General features: G+C 38.9%; 1 protein-coding gene across 3 annotated transcripts in view; it reads right to left on the reverse strand.

The window, feature by feature from the left end:
- Window positions 1-12,882, reverse strand: part of RSPO2 (R-spondin 2) — a 190,799-nt gene that overhangs the window by 145,732 nt on the left and 32,185 nt on the right. The gene's annotated exons all lie outside the window — the stretch shown is intronic.

Genomic DNA, 12,882 nt, shown 5'->3' on the forward strand with positions numbered 1-12,882 from the left:
GAGAGTAATGAAGCCCTTCCCCTCAAGGAAATCTGGAGATACAAGAGGAACAGTCTTCACAAGAGGAAGATTTCAGAAAAGAGTCATGATTACCTGCAACCCAAGTCTCATTACAGCTCAATACCCGTGCTCATTAACTGCCGAGTTAATTAGAATGGCAATAAGATGGACGAACTAGCTGTAAAAAAAAAAAAAAAAAGAATTGAAGCAACTTTGTGATTAACATAGCTGACACCTAGGGAACCCAAATGACAAAGTGGGGAGCTTGGAGAAGGAGCCAATGAGTGCTTCAGGAGGATTCACTAGTGGTAAGTGCAGGATGGCTTTATGGCTGGGCCATACAATGGTCCAACAATGAAGGGTCACAGATGAAGGATGCATGAAACTGGTAGATGAGCAAGCAGCACAAAACTGGGAAACCGGGAATCAAAGGCTTTGTTTGGAGTCAGGCCCAGCTTTAGACCCTCATTCCTTCACATGATAGCTGTAAGAGCTTCTCACCTCACATCTTTGCTCCTTTAACCCCTTGCCTATGAGCTTCATACTCCATACCAACTACATACTGCTGTTGCAAGGAACAAATGAAATAAACACTTATAAAGGACACGGCTAAAACATCCTGAGTATACACACACACAAAAAAAACTACAAAAATAAATAGTTGTATTACTACTGGATGGGGAAGAGGCATTATATAGCCTCAGATAGAGGCTGTGAAACTGCAAACAGCCTCAGGCAGCTTGTAAGTGAGGAAGAGTGGAAGATAAGAGCAATTATGGAACAGCAAGTGCCTTGATAAATGGGGCTTTTAAACCTTAAGGGTAAGTGTACTCAATTTGTAGTGGGAAGTTTGTTTTGATTGAAATACTTGCTCTGTTTACATAGAATGTTAATGTTTTGTCATTTTAAAATCCTGCATGTTTTTTAGTACAAGCCTCAGAGAGATAAAAGCAGGAGCAGCAACTCAGTGAGAGGCACTGGTCTGCCCATATAGAGATCTCCATTGTGGTCTTTCTGGGTCTGGCAAGGTAAAGGATTACATTTCATCTGTTTTATTTCTCTAACAGTGCCAAAGAAGTCATACTTGGTTCATACTAAGGAACAAAAGAGAAATTATTTTTAAAATTGTGTCTACTCTTTTGCTAAGTTGCTACAGAATGGTTAATTTGGTTCTATTTTTTACTCATATATTTGGGGGAAAAAAGTATCTTGGAAAAAAACCAAAAGATAGTCTTAGCACCTCTCGTCCTGAGGCATGCCAACATTCTCTCATTCCACGTTTAATCTGAAAGAAAATTAAAGAGATACCCATGGCAACTTGGCTGAACTTTACAACTGTGATAGCCAGGCAAGAAGCAAAGGAATGTAAAAGTTCTGCAGGCTGGTTCTGGCTGTCCGAGCAGCGATGAGGAAAGGAAAGAAGTCTCTGGGGGGCAAGAACAGTGAAATGAAAGAGTCCCTTGTGCAAAACATTGTCTTAATGACCAGGAATTATTATCAAACTCAGCTTTAGAAATAAGTTTTTGAAAACCTCAGTTTTCTACTTTTAAAAAAAAAAGTCAATACAAAAGCAATGTTTTTACTGGCTTATAAATAATAATAGTAATAATAATCACTTCTAGCACAATGCCTGATACCCAGTAGGAGTGTAACAGATTTTTTGTTCTATGAATCCAAGTTCCATGAAAAGCTTATAGGTCCCAATGGTTATGCCACTATCCTACCTAAAGTGGGTTTACAGTCATAAAATATCACTGATTCTGTAGTCTTAAAAAAAAAAGCTAAGTGCATTTATTTAGGAAGTGATCAGGATGGGAAGAAGCCTTTTCTAGGGGAGAGGTTTTGTGGTTTTTTTGTAATTATTTTAAATTCAGGGGATACACACACAGGTTTGTTATATGCATATATTGTATGATGCTGATGTTTGGGGTACAAATAATCCCATCACACAGGTAGTGAGCATGGTACCCAACAGGTAATTTTTCAATTACCCCCCCTCTCTCTGCACTGTCATAGTCCCATCTTCATGTCCATGTGTACCCAATATTCTCACTTTTAAGTAAGAACGTGCAATATTTGGTTTTTTGTCTCTGCATTAACTCGCATAGGATAACAGCCTAAAGCTGCATCCATATTCCTGCAAAGGACATTATTTTATTCCTTTTTATGGCTCTGTAGTATTACATGGTATATATGTACCATATTTTCTTTATTCAACTCACCAGTGATGGGCATCTAGGTTGATTCCATGTCTTTGTTATTATGAGCAGTGCTGCAATGAACATACATGTGCATGTGTCTTTTTTGCAGTTATTTTTCTTTGGGTATATACCCGGTAATGATATTGTTGGGTCAAATGACAGTTCTGTTTTAAGCTATTTGAGAAATCTCCAAACTGCTTTCCACAGTGGCTAAACTAATTTACCCTCCCATCAGTGTAGAAGCGTTCCCTACTCAATAAATGATGCTGGATAGCTGGTTAGCTATATGCAGAAGGATGAAACTGGACCCCCTACATTTCACCATACACAAAAGTTAGCTCAAGATAGATTAAAGATTTAAATGTAAGACCTTAAACTATAAGAATCCTCAAAGAACCTAGGAAATACTGTTCTGGACATCAGCCTTGGCAAAGAATTTATGACTAAGACCTCAAAAGCAATTGTAACAAAAACAAAAATTGACCAGTAGGACCTAATTAAACTAAAGAGCCTCTGCAGAGAAAAAAGAAACTATCAACAGAGTAAACAGACAGCCTACAGAAGGGGAGAAAATACTCACAAACTACACATCTGACAAAGGCCAAATATCTAGAATCTATGAGGAACTTCAACAATTTAACAAGCAAAAAACAACTCCATTAAAAAATGGGCAAAGGATATGAACAGACACTTCTCAAAAGAAGACATAAGCGGCCAACATGAAAAAATGCTCCCTATCACTCATCATCAGAGAAATATAAATCAAAACCACAAAGAGATACCATCTCACATCAGTCAGAATGGCTATGACTAAAAAGCCAAAATTCCTGTATAGGTCAAGAAATAACATTAATATTTTTATTAGACCATTTTTAATAAAATACATTAGTCCATGTATTAGACACTTGGGTTCAAAATTCAAACATTCTGAGAACATTAGTTCCTTTCTCTGTTTATTACATAACATGATACATTCAGGAGTATAAAGAAGTATGTTTCATTCACTATCCACAAATACTGAAACTCACAAGTATTACAACATTTTTGTTGGGAGGGCAGATATGTCTGAGCCATATGTAGCTGCAACACAAGGTTAACTGAGTAATGTTCACCTTTTCTGGACATTAAAAGATAGCCATCTTGTCTGTATATGTTACACTGATACACACATCTGAAACGACTTTTACATTAGTGTGTTGCAGGGGAAAACATGTGAACAATTTGCTAACTGTTTACTGCATTCAGCCTGCCACAGAGTCGACACTCCAGGATATATCTCCAACCACGTATATGGTTGGAATTAAACTGTGTAATATAAAACATAGCTACTTTTTAGGTCTTTTCCTTTTTACCTTGTCAACTTTATTCACTGAATTGGAGAATCTCTACATCTCAGGCATACATAAGTAAATATTCAATAAAACGTGAGACACCTCTTAGAGAGGCAAAAAGCCAAGACAGGTATCGTTAAATGCTAAATGATCCAGTACTACTCCAGACAATGCAAATGATAGCTGCTGCTGCTTGAATAAGGCTTGCCCACACACATTTCCGAGTATGGAAACCATTTGTTAATGAGCAGCTATAATTTAGGCCTATGGCTTTATGAAAAGAAAACGTTTATACATTTGTAGAACAGTGTAATAAGAGTTCACAAATGCAAAGATAAAATGTGCTATCATTTATCTTGGCTTATAATATCTGGGGTTTGATTGCCTTGTGAAATGTCCAAATCAAGAACAATTATAGATTTTTCTCACACCACATACACCATGAAACATTTAACAAGTACTTCTTTTAGACTATTCAAAAGATTAGAAAGGAAGAAAATTATGTATTCAGTGGTAGACTAAACCATTAAGATGTGAATATGATATGATATAAAGGGGAAAAATAAAGAGAGCTAAGACTAGCAAAGAAAATGGTCACTGACCATTTTTTTAAGCCATCCGTTTAGGGAAAGAATAATCTTGTAACATATCCAGCTATGTGAACTTTTCTCTTGGGCTGAAATTGGGCACCTTGAAACAAAAGCATCATTTGCAAACAAACAAACAAAAAACTGCTCTATTAACTACACAGGCACACCAGTGGTTTGAAACAGTGCATGCTTCAAGTCCATACTTCAAGTCATATCAGGGTATGCAATTTTGCCAAGATACACATGAAATAAACAAGAATTTAAATATTCACCCTATTAATTCCCCCTCCCAACACAATTGTTAAGGGCAATTCACAGTACAGGTTTTCTAAAAATAAAATAAACCATTCAGTTGTGCAGGCAAAACACCTTTTACCTAGTCAGAAGATATAACTGAAAAAATAAATATATATAGTAATCATTCCCAAGGACAATAGTTGATTCCAAGTATCTGAAGTGGGAAAAAGTCAAGAAAGGTTAAAGAGAGAAAAAGGAGAAAATCATAAAAATGAGCCTTGAAGCTCCTTGAGTCAGAAGCAGAAAGTAGCACATAGAGGCATGAGTGGTAAGCAGGGCTGAGCTGCCAGAAAGCCATTCCCTTGCCAGTGGTCACTCTAAAGAAGCAGGACTAGCAACTGGTAATATTTTTATCACCTTCCTGCTCTTCATTATATTACTTGTTATGAGCATTATCCAGGATATGAAGTATTATTAATGAATGCGACATTTAATCATGTAACAGAAGACATTACTCAAAGCTTTCAATCCTGTTACACATATTTAAGCAATTCTTAATCCTTCATATGTCAGAGGCCATGCCTAGTATATGCAAGGAAACTCTGGGGATTTTGTGACTTTATGTCTTAAAAGAAGTGCTATCTTGTGATAATGATGAAGAATTGGCACACTTTACAATATATGCTCTTCAAAACACCTTAGGAAAATTATTTAATAAAATTAAAGTTGTATGGAGATATGCTCAGGAAAATTCTTGAAAGGCTGCTGAGCAGTGCTTCTATTCATTCAAGTGAAGTGGATGCCTTTTGGAAGCCTCTGGTCAGGCATGGTGGCTCACGCTTGTAATCCCAGCACTTTCGGAGGCCAAGGCAGGTGGACCATTTGAGGTCAGGAGTTCGAGATCACCCTGACCAATATGGTGAAACCCTGTCTCTATTAAAAATATCAAAAAAATTAGCCAGGCATGGTGGCGCATACCTGTAGTCCCAGCTATTCGGAAGGCTGAGGCAGGAGAATTGCTTGAACTCGGGAGGCAGAGGTTGCAGTGAACCAAGATCACGCCACTGCACTCCAGCCTGGGTGACAGAGCAAGACTCCGGCTCAGGAAAAAAAAAAAAAAAAGCAGCAGCAGCAGCAGCAGCAGCAGCCTGTGATCCTACTGTGTCTATAATATTCATTCAAGGTAATGGGACAAGTTAGGAGATTGACACAAATAATTTTTCTCCATTCTTTGGAGAACAAATTATGTGAAAGGGACCTGCTTTGGTGTATTTGTTAAATAATCCTGCAGAAGATTATTAACAGAACTTTTTGCCTTTATTATGTGCTAAGTACTATGCCGTGTGCTTCTTAGGTATTGCTATTGAATCCTCACAATTATCCTAAGGAGGTAGGTACTACTCGCCTTCATTCAGCAGGTTGGAAAATTAAGGCCAAGAGAGGTTGAGCAACTTCCTAAAGGCACACAGCTGTGACCTAGGATGCTATCCGATAAGCACCTTGCCTCTCATTATGTGTTTCACATCAACTTGTAAGAAAGTCATGGGGGACTCTTAAGAAAGCCAACTCCAGAACACTGACAAGGGGCAGTAGAGCTAAGCTGTCAACCTCTACTGCCCTTTGCATCCCTCATTAAGTTGCATGATAGCATGATACCTGCAACTAGATATAACAAATTCACAAAGCAATCTCAGTGATTCTTATCCTCATGTATTGAAACCATAGCACTTTAGTAATGTTAAGAAAATTGATGTGTTTCTCAAAGTTCCAACACTTAAAATATTCATTTTCTGTGGGATCGGTGGCGATATCTCCTTTATCATTTTTTATTGCATCTATTTGATTCTTCTCTCTTTTCTTCTTTATTAGTCTTGCTAGTAGTGGTCTATCAATTTTGTTGATATTTTCAAAAAACCAGCTCCTGGATTCATTGATTTTTTGAAGGGTGTTTTGTGTCTCTATCTCCTTCAGTTCTGCTCTGGATCTTAGTTATTTCTTGCCTTCTGTTAGCTTGTGAATGTGTTTGCTCTTGCTTCTCTAGTTCTTTTAACTGTGATGTTAGGATATCGATTTTAGATCTTTCCTGCTTTCTCTTGTGGGCATTTAGTGCTATAAATTTCCCTCTACTCACCTCTTTAAATGTGTCCCAGAGATTCTGGTACATTGTGTCTTTGTTCCCATTGTTTTCAAAGAGCGTCTTTACCTCTGCCTTCATTTCATTGTTTAGCCAATAGTCATTCAGGAGCAAGTTGTTCAGTTTCCATGTAGTTGTGTGATTTTGAGTGAATTTCTTAATCCTGAGTTCTAATTTGATTGCACTGTGGTCTGAGAGACTGTTTGTTGTGATTTCTGTTCTTTTACATTTGCTGAGGAGTGCTTTACTTCCAAGGCCTGTCGGAGGGTGGGGGACTGGGGAAGGGATAGCATTAGCAGAAATACCTAATATAAATGATGAGTTGATGGGTGCAGCAAACCAACATGGCACATGTATACCTATGTATCAAACCTGCACATTGTGCACATGTACCCTAGAACTTAAAGGTATAATAAAAGAATAAAATAAATAAAATAATATCAGCCCAACCACACTATATATTCATTTTCATCTACCTGGAATCTTAGCTTTCCAAAATGACCCTTGTTGTTTGGCTGGGACTTTTTTTTTTTTTTTTTTTTTTTAAAGAATACACACATCTTTTTTTAAAAAAAAATTTAAGTTCTGGGATACATATGCAGAACATGCAGGTTTGTTACATAGGTATACATGTGCCATGGTGGTTTGCTGCACCTATTAACTCATTATCTAGGCTTTAAGCCCCACATGCATTAGGTATTTGTCCTCATGCTCTCCCTCCTCTTGCCCCCACACTGACAGGCCCCAGTGTGTGATGTTCCCCTCCCTGTGTCCATGTGTTCTCATTGTTCAACTCCCACTTACGGGTGAGAACATGCGGTGTTTGGTTTTCTGTTCCTATGTTAATTTGCTGAGAATGATGGCTTCCAGGTTCATCCATGTCCCTGCAAAGGACATGAACTCATCCTTTTTTATGGCTACATAGCATTCCATGGTGTATATGTGCCACATTTTCTTTATACAGTCTGCCATTAATGGGCATGTGGGTTCCAAGTCTTTGCTATTGTAAACAGTGTTGCAGTAAACATACATCTGCGTGTGTCTTTACAGAATGATTTATAATCCTTTGGGCAAAATGACACATTCTATAGACTTACATATATCTTAGGCTTTACTGTACCTTTAAAATCCTAACATTTAGAAAGAACCCCCCAAAACTATTTCCATCCTGTTTCTTTTTTACCCTAAGCTTGGAATTCTAAAACTTAAATTCTCTCTAATATGTATATAATTCCATAATCTCACGCAGGAGGGGTTGGGGGGAATCACTAGACCACTCACTGTTCTACTTTTTCCTACTATAATTAGTCAACATTAGGAAATCTTCAGTATCCTTCAAACCACTTTTGTTTCTAGGATCTATTTGTTTTATACCTATTGCATTTTCAGACTTTCCACAGTCCTTGAAAAAGCCTCCCAATGAAAATAAGTTGCTGGAATATTGGCTTTCATAAGATTTTGGACTTGAGATATGGATCGGTTAATTATAACAATGCTTAATTTTAGAAGAGTTTGTGCAAGAGTGAGATTTATCATTTTGAATAATCTCCTGTTTCTTTCATAGGATAGTTCTAAATATCTATAGTTTACCTGTTAAAAATGAGTAATGAAGGTATGTATATATAGATTGATAAAGTAAATATGGAAATACATTAATTTTTTTATTTTAGACCATAAGTATGTAGATTTTTATTTTACTATTCTATGTTCCTGGTTATTTCCAGTTTAACGAAAAGAAAACCTCACTTTTAATTTTGAAGTAACAAAAGGAGGCAAGGTGGCATTAATAAAATCCCATTTGGAATGAACAAAGCAAAGAAATAAGTTGCAAGCATGAATAAATGAAACAGTCTGCAGGGAAAACTGCTGCCACTATCTAGCAAATGTTGAACAAGACCTGAAATCTGGCTCCATCTCACCACCCTCCACGTTGGTGGTGGGGAGGGTGAGGCAGCGAAAGAGGTGCCAGAATATGCTCTTCAAGATCAGAGAGAAAGACTACCTCCAACTCCAAGGACAAAAGAATCCTCTGGGTTGGGGGGAAATGTTGCTAAGCTACTTGTTCCTGGGTTCACTTTTTTTAATTGACTTGAACCTTCAGATTTCTTCCTGGGAGATTAATTACAGTGATGGCTACAGCAAGATGCCACAAATGAGTCAAGAAGTGAAAAACCCTCTTATACTATAAAATCAAAACCACGTGTAAGGATGTATGGAAGAGCTGAAGAATACTGCAGGGCTTTAAGCAATGAGCAAAATCTTCTCTAGCCCCACTGTACCCTTTAATTTCAAAATTAATGCATTTGGTGAAGAAAGAGAAAAGCTAATTGAAATTGTAAGGGAGGGAATAAAGCTAGTTGACTTTTTAAAAGCTCATCTAAATGTTAATTTAGGATGCTTATTACTATAAAATAATCTGGAATGCATGCCACTGGCAGTCACCAAGTTGAGAGTGAGCATGACAAAGGTAGCTGGAGGGGAGAGGAAGGGGTAGCAATCAAGACTCCAAATTTGCCATAGTGAAGGTTTGAGGTTATGCAGTTCCACCAGCAGGGAGGAAAAACGGCTATAAAAAATGTTTTCTTTGGAACTGGCTGCTTTCTGCAGTGTCAGAAGATGTGTAGACTAGAAGTCAAATCATTTAAAAGAAATGTTAAGAACACTACCAATTACCTAAAAGCCTAAGCAATAAAAATAGCAATGCATGAATGGTTTGAGAGCAGGGCAGAAGACTCAGGGTCTTATCAGAACTGGGATATAAGACATTGTGAAAGGACAAGTGGAGCATCTAAATGAAATAGTTCTGAATACCATTCTAGTAAATAAACACAGACAGTGAATATTCAGGAACAGGAGAGGCAGTATAAATCCAATACTCAGATCCATTCCTTCAACATGAGGCCCAGAAATATTCCAAGACTATAGTCATGATGAGAGCTGACTGCCATCTGGGACTCCAGCTCAAGACTCTTGTCTCTGAAGTCTGCACTTTCAATTAAACTATCACCAAAGAACTCAAATCACAAGCACAACCAGGGTTAAGTAAATTTGTTTAAGGGGTTTGGCACGGGTTGGAGGGTGGTGGAGGCAGGGGTATTTCCATCCTAGTTCATTGGTAACTTGTACCAAACTAAGCAATGCACATGTTATATTGGTTTGTATGTATATTTAAGTAATGAAAATGCTATGATAATAACTATGAAAAGAAAACTTTTGGCTTTTTCAGCTCGTGGAGTATCTCTAAAATGACTCATTCTCCCAGTGAAACAGACCTATTTATATCAAGCTAGATCATACAGAAACTGGATCATATAGAAAGCCAGGAAATTAAACATATGCAGACTTAGAGTTCTAGATTTGCATGTTTCTATGAACGGATTACTTTTTATAAAGTGTATTTTATACCTTAGCTAGCAAAATTTGGCCTCTCTATACATGCACAGTTTCTATTCTTCACCAGAAGCAGCCAGTTTAAAAGTAAAAGCTCATTCTTGTGAGAAACTCAAACTTACCTATGATTTTGACACAGACTTCCAACAGGGATGTATTCCTCAGAATCATGATCAATATATGCTTTATTAATACTTAATATATTATTTATCAACATTAATAAAATTATACCTTTTCTCAAATTCCTACATATTTTAGAAGTATTACTTTAATAATTCATTGGAATTAGAATGAATTTTAAAGTGTTTCAGGGAATCTTTCCAAAGCATGGAGAATTTATTAATAACCTATTATGGGAAGCAAATATGAGCAAGAAAATGTCCACAGACTAAGCAACTTGGAAATTAAACTAGCAGCAGCTAATGGTCACTGCACACTTGCCATATTCCAAGGGCTTGGCACACAACATCCAATTAATTCTCACGACAAAATTATAAACTAGATAACTACTATTACTCCCATTTTAAAAGCAGGAAAAACTGAGGTACAGAGATATGAAATAATCGGATCAACATTACACAATAATTAAGAGATGGAAGATTTTTAAATAAGTGTGAACATCTGGACCAAATGATGAATAGAAATATGAATTTTATTGGTAGAACGGCTCTTGGGATCATTTAGTCCAACCTTTTATTTTAAATAGGCAGGAAACATGGTAAAAAGGTGGCTTTAAGTTATCTCTCTTACACACACATATACAGTTTGCGGCAGAGCTAGTGAAGAGTTTGTTAGAGCTAACCTAGGTAGGGCATTATTTTACCAGTGACTTCAGGATATGACTAGGAATAAAGGTCTTGGATTTTATGTATTCTAGGTCTCAACTGGGGGACTGAGTGTATCTTGATCTGATAGCTAGTACAACCTCAGTTACCTGCTGCCACTCCACAATCTGTCCTCACATGGCTTGCAGGAGAGCTTCTTGGGGAAAAGGCACCCACAGTTAGCAGTGATGCACTCCATACACCCAGCCACCCAGAAACTTCATCAGCAGAAGTCCTCATCTCCTCTGGCCTGTCTTCCTCCATACCTAGAATCTCAAGACTTCCAAGAAATTAAAAACAGTTTCTCTTTTTAAAAGAGTTGGAAATCCTTCCTCTTGACCAAAAATCCTTCCCATCAACAGTTCAATGTCAAATAATGCCCTCTCCTTAGAGCCCACAGATATTCCTAGAAGGAATGCAACCAAGCCCCATCTAACGTTTCTATAACTAGGCAAGCAAAGCAAGCTAGTGAATCTTGAAAAAGCCAATGATTGGATATTGAGCCAAGATGGCCGAATAGGAACAGCTCTGGTCTACAGCTCCCAGCATGAGCGACACAGAAGACAGGTGATTTCTGCATTTCCATCTGAGGTACTGGGTTCATCTCACCAGGAAGTGTCAGACAGTGGGTGCAGGACAGTGGGTGCAGGGCAGTGGGTGCAGGGCAGTGGGTGCAGGGCACAGTGCCTCACTCGGGAAGCGCAAGGGGTCAGGGAGTTCCCTTTCCTAGTTAAAGAAAGAGGTGACAGATGACACCTGGAAAATCAGGTCACTCCCACCCTAATACTGTGCTTTTCCAACGGGCTTTAAAAACAGCACACCAGGAGATTATATCCCGCACCTGGCTCAGAGGGTCCTACACCCACGAAGTCTCGCTGATTGCTAGGACAGCAGTCTGAGATCAAACTGCAAGAGGGCAGCGAGGCTGGGGGAGGGGCGCCTGCCATTGCCCAGGCTTGATTAGGTAAACAAAGCAGCCAGGAAGCTCAAACTGAGCAAAGCCCACCACAGCTCAAGGAGGCCTGCCTGCCTGCCTCTGTAGGCTCGATCTCTGGGGGCAGGGCACAGACAAACAAAAAGACAGCAGTAATCTCCGCAGACTAAAATGTCCCTGTCTGACAGCTTTGAAGAGAGTAGTGGTTCTCCCAGCATGCAGCTGGAGATCTGAGAATGGGCAGACTGCCTCCTCAAGTGGGTCCCCGAGCTCCTGAGCAGCGTAACTGGGAGGCACTCCCCAGTAGGGGCAGACTGACACCTCACATGGCCAGGTACTCCTCTGAGACAAAACTTCCAGAGGAACAATCAGGCAGCAGCGTTTGTGGATCACCAATATCTGCTGTTCTACAGCCATCACTGTTCTGCAGCCACCGATGCTGGTACCCAGACAAACAGGGTCTGGAGTGGACCTCTAGCAAACTCCAACAGACCTGCAGCTGAGGGTCCTGTCTGTTAGAAGGAAAACTAACAAACAGAAAGGACATCCACACCAAAAACCCTTCTATACGTCACCATCATCAAAGACAAAAAGTAGATAAAACCACAAAGATGGGGAAAAAAACAGAGCAGAAAAACTGGAAACTCTAAAAAGCAGAGCACCTCTCCTCCTCCAAAGGAACGCAGCTCCTTACGAGCAACAGAACAAAGCTGGATGGAGAATGACTTTGACGAGTTGACAGAAGAAGGCTTCAGAGGATCAAACTACCCCGAGCTACAGGAGGAAATTCAAACCAATGGCAAAGAAGCTAAAAACTGTGAAAAAAAAATTAGATGAATGGATAACTAGAATAACCAACGCAGAGAACTCCTTAAAGGAGGTGATGGAGATGAAAGCCAAGGCTCAAGAATTATATGAAGAATGCAGAAGCCTCAGGAGCCCATGTGATCAACTGGAAGAAAGGGTACCAGTGATGGAAGACGAAATGAATGAAATGAAGCGAGAAGGGAAGTTTAGAGAAAAAAGAATAAAAAGAAACAAAGCCTCCAAGAAATATGGGACTATGTGAAAAGACCAAATCCACATCTGATTGGTGTACCTGAAAGTGACAGGGAGAATGGAACCAAGTTGGACAACACTCTGCAGGATATTATCCAGGAGAACTTCATCAATATAGCAAGGCAGGCCAACATTCAGATTCAGGAAATACAGAGAATGCCACAAAGATACTCCTCGAGAAG

Source organism: Symphalangus syndactylus, chromosome 7, assembly GCF_028878055.3.
Source record: "Symphalangus syndactylus isolate Jambi chromosome 7, NHGRI_mSymSyn1-v2.1_pri, whole genome shotgun sequence".
NCBI classification, from domain to species: Eukaryota; Metazoa; Chordata; class Mammalia; order Primates; family Hylobatidae; genus Symphalangus; species Symphalangus syndactylus.